The sequence below is a fragment of the Papaver somniferum genome, chromosome 10, assembly GCF_003573695.1.
Source record: "Papaver somniferum cultivar HN1 chromosome 10, ASM357369v1, whole genome shotgun sequence".
Taxonomy (NCBI): Eukaryota; Viridiplantae; Streptophyta; class Magnoliopsida; order Ranunculales; family Papaveraceae; genus Papaver; species Papaver somniferum.
This window is the reverse complement of record NC_039367.1, coordinates 84,275,734-84,282,903: the sequence shown is the minus strand read 5'-3', so window position 1 is coordinate 84,282,903 and position 7,170 is coordinate 84,275,734. Positions and strand designations below refer to the sequence as shown.

General features: G+C 37.5%; 1 long non-coding RNA gene across 1 annotated transcript; it reads right to left on the bottom strand.

Moving 5' to 3' along the window:
- Positions 1-3,201: 3,201 nt before the first annotated feature.
- LOC113319260 lies at positions 3,202-5,864 on the bottom strand. The gene is made up of 2 exons (XR_003345279.1): positions 4,305-5,864; positions 3,202-3,882 (listed from the first exon to the last, which is right to left on the bottom strand). It is a non-coding gene; the product is annotated as an uncharacterized LOC113319260 (long non-coding RNA).
- Positions 5,865-7,170: the final 1,306 nt, after the last annotated feature.

The window sequence follows — 7,170 nt, the reverse complement described above, 5'->3', positions numbered from 1 at the left end:
TAGCGACTGGATCCACATGGAACACTTCTTCGTTAGAATCAGAATCAGTATCCGAAAGAATTTTTCCAGAAGCTAATGCAACTTCGCCTGCGATCTCTTGGGGATTATAATATTCAGGTTCATCATCAAGAGTAGGCAAAGCTGCTGCATATGCCGATTGTCTACGACTCCAGCTAGGACATACTGAATACAGGTGCCCGAAACCACGACAGTTATAGCATTATACATCATCATTAGGAGACGTTGTAACTTTCGAAAAACTCTTTTTCCTATCTCTCAAGAGTTATATAAATTGTCGTGGAGTAACATCCTTAGTATCTGGCGAACTAGATTTATCCTTAGAGGATTCAGAATTGTTTGCAGCTTTAAGAGAAATCACCTATTTTCTAGATGCGTGTTCATTATCAAAGATCTTTAACTTTCCAACAAGAGTATTTCTGCAGAGTGTAGAAAGATCGTTTGCTTCTTCAATGACATGTTTCTTAGACTCGGATCTTGATGGTAGAGACCTGAGAATTTTGCACACAATAACTTTCTCCGGAATAGTTCTTTCTAATGAATACGAGGAGTTACTATTTGAGAAAGTCATTGGTTAAACTCATCAAAGGTTTCATCATCAGACATGCGAAGGATTTCCCAATCAGAAGCTAGATTTTGAAGCCTTGCTTCTTTCTCTGCGACATTCCCTTCGAATGCAGTTTCTAATATTTCCCAAGCATCTTTAGACTTATTACACGTAGTCACGTGGTGCTGAAGATCTGGGGTAATGGCATGGATGATAGCATTTAATCCATCAGAATTTTGCTTTGCAGCAAGAATCTCAAGATCATCGTAATCACCAATATCCTTTGCAACAGTTACACCGTCTACTGTAACTAATGGAGGATTATATCTATTAACAATACGAACCCATGATTGAAAATCTCGCGCTTGAATAAAAGAACGCATATCAATTTTCCACCATAAATAGTTCGTTTCATCGAAGACTGGCGGTACGTGTATAGAGATAGCACTACTGTCCATAGAATCAGATTGCTACAAACACAGACTTATGAGGTCTTAGCGTGTTTGCCTGCTCTGATACCAATTGAAAAAACTGGGGTCTAACAACCACACCCAATAATTCGTTTGGCAATCTGTATGGACTAACTCCAATATACTTTCAAGAGAATCAACTAGACTGTCAGACTCAATCTTAAGAAAAGTATATCAAAGAGTTATATCTCAAATTCTCTATTTAATCCGCAATCAAACAAATAGGAATTTGCGAGCCCGATTGAATATAAGAAATAACTTGGACGGTATCAAAAACCAATATCCAAGTGTCAATCAATTTAATCAACAACCAAGGGTTGGATTCCCAATTGATTGAACTTACGCACAACCTGTGATATTTCAATTTTAAAGATAAACAATATAATGCAGAAAAGAAATAACACAAACACCAGAAATTTTGTTAACGAGGAAACCGCAAATGCAGAAAAACCCCGGGACCTAGTCCAGGATAAACACACACTGATTATAAGTTCTTACACAAAATTCGTACTACCTATTCGGACTAGATGTAATACCTTCTTCAGCACAAATAGAACTCCTAGCACAACACCGATTGTCTTTAGGAATTCTTCTCGAAAATATTCTAGCAAAATCCAAGGCTCTCTTTAGAAGATACAACAATACGATTGATACGATTCGATATTTTGTATGCACAAAACACCGGTTTGATTTCCCTTTAGAAGTGAATCAAGGTTTTGGAAATCTTGTGTTTATTTTGATAAAAACAATTACAAGGTAAAAGTAATATCAAAACAAACTTGTAGATTAGGGATTATTATACTCTTCAAAAATAGGAAGAGAAACCTAATAATTCTACAACAAGAACAACTAGAATAAATCTAGAGATATCTTGTTTAAAACTTCAAAAGGATTTTTACAAGATGCCTTAATCGAAGTTTTCTTTCTAGCTTCCGATTTTGACTAACAAGTGTTGGTATACGATCGGAAACTGAAATCTATCAAAATCTAGGGTTTATGATCAACAACTCTTGAATGGTTTTATATCAAAAGAGAAAACCTTAGAATAGACAAGAGGTGAAAAACCTAGATTACAAGTTATATAATCAATCACTAAGATTAAACCTAACTTGGCTTTGTGATCCCCAATACAAAGACTTTTATCTCACTCTTTTTCACGAAGAACAGAAGACATGGAAAACAACCTTATGAGCTTATGATCGTTGTCGTATGCGTCAAAAATAATTTCACTTTTTTACTCAACTAAATTTAAATGAAGTATGTGGTAAGAAGGAGTTCGTTCCCACAGAGAGGCTTTTGTTGTTATAAATTTCAGTTTCTTAGTAACCAAGGGGGGATTTTTGTTTTATCTAAGCAATAAAATAGAGCAAAGCAAATAAAATAATTTGAATAATCAATAAAGAGAAGATATTGGTCACGGGATAGTATCATTTCACAAAAATGTATTTTCATCAATGACAAGAATTGGAATTTTAATCTCTCATTTACTAAAATTCCTAGGATATCTTGATCGCAAGTCTATCCCGCTAATTCCCTGATTTCATCACAACCACATTAAAAGATGCATATGTGAATTCTTCATAGAAAGCAACTTAAAGTGTAAAAGCACAATTAAGTTTAACTCCCTAAAAGCTTTAAGTTTTATTGAATAAGACTAATCAAGGCAATCAAACTTGTAAAAGAAAAAATTCGCTTTAACCAAGGTTGTGATTCATTTGTGACTAGTAGGATATATCACTACAAGCACTACCCACAATTATGCTACTTAGAATCAGGGATAAACAACTTTTTCGTATTGAAAACCCTAATATAACTTTAGAAATGAATGCAAAACAGATTGATTCCAGACTCAACCAAACAAACAATCAAATCATATAACAATATAAACCATGAATCATAAACAATAAATTTCAGACAAAACTAATTCATTGAATCAAATATCATTTGTGAAATCCACTATATCCCATAACCAATAATAATGTTTAGTTACTCATAATAATGGAGTTCATCATAATCATTTTCATAAAATAAAGAAATGAAAAATATACGAAAGCAAACCCCAGTAGAATCGCCGCTCTCCTCCAAAACTCCAAGTAGAAAAATACGTGATCCCCAGAGTTGTAGAAAACTTTCCTTTTTGTAGCTCTTCTTAGGTTAAGTCTTCAAAAGATTAAGTCCAATTTCCAAAGTCCAATAACAAGATATCCACCAAGTCCATATGTGAGGAGTACCCAAGTGAAAATATGTCCCAAAAGAGGTCCCCGGAAAACGGGTACATGTGCCGGAAATTTGCCGGAAAGGTGACCGGAAAAAGTGTCTCAGGGGACCGGAAAAGTCCACCCGGTTACCGGTAAAACAGGCTAACTCGGGAAGTCAACTGAGTCAAATCTGAGTCAGTCAACTCAGCTGAGTCAAGGGATTAGTCAGAAGCTGAGTTGAATGAGTCAGGGTCTAACTAGCCTTGGCCTGAACCATTGCATGGGCTTGAAGTTGTGCTGCACCATCATTGTTCTTCACCAGTGCAAATCCATCCACTATGACTGTTCATCCTGCAACTGCAACTGCATCACAACTCTAATATATAGCTGCATCTGCACTAGCTCACCAACAGACATCTTGCAATATCTTGCTCAATCTCAGCTTTCTTTCAGCACCAACACTGCTATTGCAGCCATCAGAACCCATTAAGCTCATTATTCCTAGCCAGCACCTGCCGCAACTCCTGTTCCTTGTATCTGCTCAACATCTCAGGCTCTAAAACAGCTACAAGCTCCACAAGTATCAATGCCACTGCCATTATAGTAACGTCAGTTCATCCACACATACCCAGCACACTGACATCTTAACCTGCAACTGCATCTTCTCAGTCTAGTCAGGGTCTAACTAGCCTTGGCCTGAACCATTGCATGGGCTTGAAGTTGTGTTGCACCATCATTGTGCTTCACCAGTGCAAATCCATCCACTATGACTGTTCATTCTGCAACTGCATCACAACTCTAATATATAGTTGCATCTGCACTAGCTCACCAACAGACATCTTGCAATATCTTGCTCAATCTCAGCTTTCTTTCAGCACCAACACTGTTGTTGCAGCCATCAGAACCCATTAAGCTTATTATTCCTAGCCAGCACCTGCCACAACTCCTGTTCCTTGTATCTGCTCAACATCTCAGGCTCTAAAACAGCTACAAGCTCCACAAGTCTCAATGCCACTGCCATTATAGTAACGTCAGTTCATCCACACATACCCAGCACACTGACATCTTAACCTGTAACTGCATCTTCTCAGTCTAGTCTTGCTTCAGCTTCAACTCTGTTGCAGCACAACAACTCCAATACCTCGATATAAAGTCAACCACCATTATATTACCGTTGCACCTGCAATTGCTTGAAACAACAACAACTTCATTCTGCCAATGCAATAATCCTACACATTCATCTACACAACTAGCAGCATCAGCTCGACTTCAGTTCATACAACCCTTCAGCCAAACCACCAGCACTTTCCATCTACTCTATGAATTCAGTTCTAGACTGCAACTTCACATACAACCTCAGCATCAAACACAGTCTAATCCACTTCCATTTCAGCTCCACATGCTTATCACTCAATTGCATCCAACTTCAATGTCATTCCCTGTAATTTCAGCCCACTAATCTTCATAACAACACATAAATTGAGCCATTCCTCCATAACCTGCACCTTCTTGCAACCTGCCATCACCTGCAACCACTGCACTTTCTTCTTGTCTCAGTTGCAATTGCAGCTGAAAAACTCATCCAACAACAACAACTGCCATTTGAATTGCAGCTCATCATAAATCCATGAGTACCGACAAAACTGCAACAACACTACTGCACTCTGTGATACTCATCACATTATACTTCATAACCACCATAACAGCCAACACCCGCAGCTCAGTTTCACACACTCATTCACTCAACAAACCTTCAGTTCTTGGTTTCTGCAATCAGAACACCAGATCAATTGCTTCACAACTCCTGGCACATCTCAGATTCATTTCCAACTCACATATAGCTCCTGCTTCCCTGTAATTCAACCAACACCACAACAGCAGCATCATATCCTCAGCTGCATTCTCGAACAATTTCTCTGCTGAAAATCCAACTCCATCATCAACACATCTTTGACATAATTCTTGACCAAATCATCACAAATTCTAGTCTTTCTGCTGCCATCTTGGAATCAAAGACAAACCCATGTTTTTAAACCTTCTCAACACCACAGACCCGTCTTCTAAATCACACCAGGAATCATCCTCGATCTGAATTCTTCTTGTTCTTCTCTTCAATCAAAACCCTAACTGTAAATAAGAATCCAGAAAACATCACAGACCCATTACTCTAGTTACTTCATCTGAATCTTCACGAATTCTTCCATCGAACCCTAATCGATCCCCACTCTCATCTCTGAACAGGTTTGAATTTCTTCCTTAAACTCCAATGGCAACATATTCTCCATCAAACCCCTTTGAAATCAGTCGACATCTTCAACATTTCTTCCTTCTAAACAGATTCCAACACAAACCCTAAACTGAAATCTTGAATCGTCACCTGTGTAAGCTTTCACCAGCAGATGAATCTCTTGATTTTACATCAGCAACCTCCAATTTCTTCTTTTAACGGCTGCAGTTCTTCCTTGATTTCTTCTTCATTAAACATCACCATTTCCTGAATCGAGTGCACTTTAATCTTCATTATCTGCTCAGCTCAAGACCCCTTCGAATTCTCTGAGTTTCTACTCTTGATTTCTTTCTATCTATTTTGGAGTAACAACAGCAGCAGCCGCTGCTTTTTCTCCTTCTAAACTTCAGGGCAGTGTAATAACAAAGATTGACTGAGAGAAAGAGAACTCTCGATTTAGGGTTGTGCAGGCTAGTGGATATTTCCACCCTTGTAAGGTAGATAAGGGCTAACCTTAAATAATTTGACATGTTATGAGAAACTGACAGTTCATTCTTATGAGAAACTGACAGTTCATTCTTCACCTCCTCCTTGTGCAACCTAGTCTGCTCCAAGTATGACTCGCCTGTGAATCAACCTTTTTGGCCTTTACGTTCCAATGGGCGTTTCCTCCTTCTTTTGATCATAATGACTCCATTACACCTAATAAACTCAAAAGAAAACATAAGATACATAATTTACAAGAAAACTTAGCAAAGAAAGCATAAATACTAGATATAAAAGTAGGTGTTTTACAACACCTATCAAATTCCCCCACACTTAGACTCTGCTAGTCCTCGAGCAAATCAAACAAAACTTATTCTAAAGGATAGATGCAACCACAAAACTTACTTTTCCAACTTACTAGTTCTCCGTAATGATAGCATCCAACGCGCTAAGAAGACATAGAGATTCCGCACACTAGTCATAAGAAGTTAAACACATATATGAACACAATCTCATCCTTACGAGTTGAGAGAGAAATAACCCTCCCTTATCGAAAGAAATCCGGGTTCGGAGTGATCGAAAGTCTCGACTCTGCCTCACAAGAAAGGATTTTATGATATTGGTCTCAATAATAAACAACTTTTTTATGGGTCACACATGTGTCCAGGTAGGAATAAAGAGAGAATCCTGCGACACCTTGAATGGTAGGAAGGAAAAAACCCTCCGAATTGTTTTGAAAACCCACATATTTTATTCATTTTGAAAACCCTTTTTTCTGACGATCTCTAAGAAAGGAAATCAACCACTCAACGAAGGTGGGACTATGCTTACTTACCTCGTTATCCGTTCGACGTGCAGCTAGCACCACTCTCACAACATCCATAGAAACGTCTTCGGTCTTCAATCCTTGTCTTCATCTTAGGTCTTCAACTCTTGATGATGAAATCTTGAACTTCGTAGAATCTTGACAATGTGATTCTTTCCTCTAATTCCTTGTTGCTTGAAACTTCACTATAGATATTCCTTCTTTCCATTGGCTTTATTCAAAGAACAAAACTAAAAACAAACTAAAATATAATACAACACATTCTTCTTATCTCTTTTTTTTTTCTTTTCTTTTTTTTTTCTTTTTTTTAGGAGACAAGAAAATTAAAACAAATATAAAAATGAAAACAAAATAAAATAATAAAACTAATAATGAAGCTAACAAAATTTTCTCTTGTC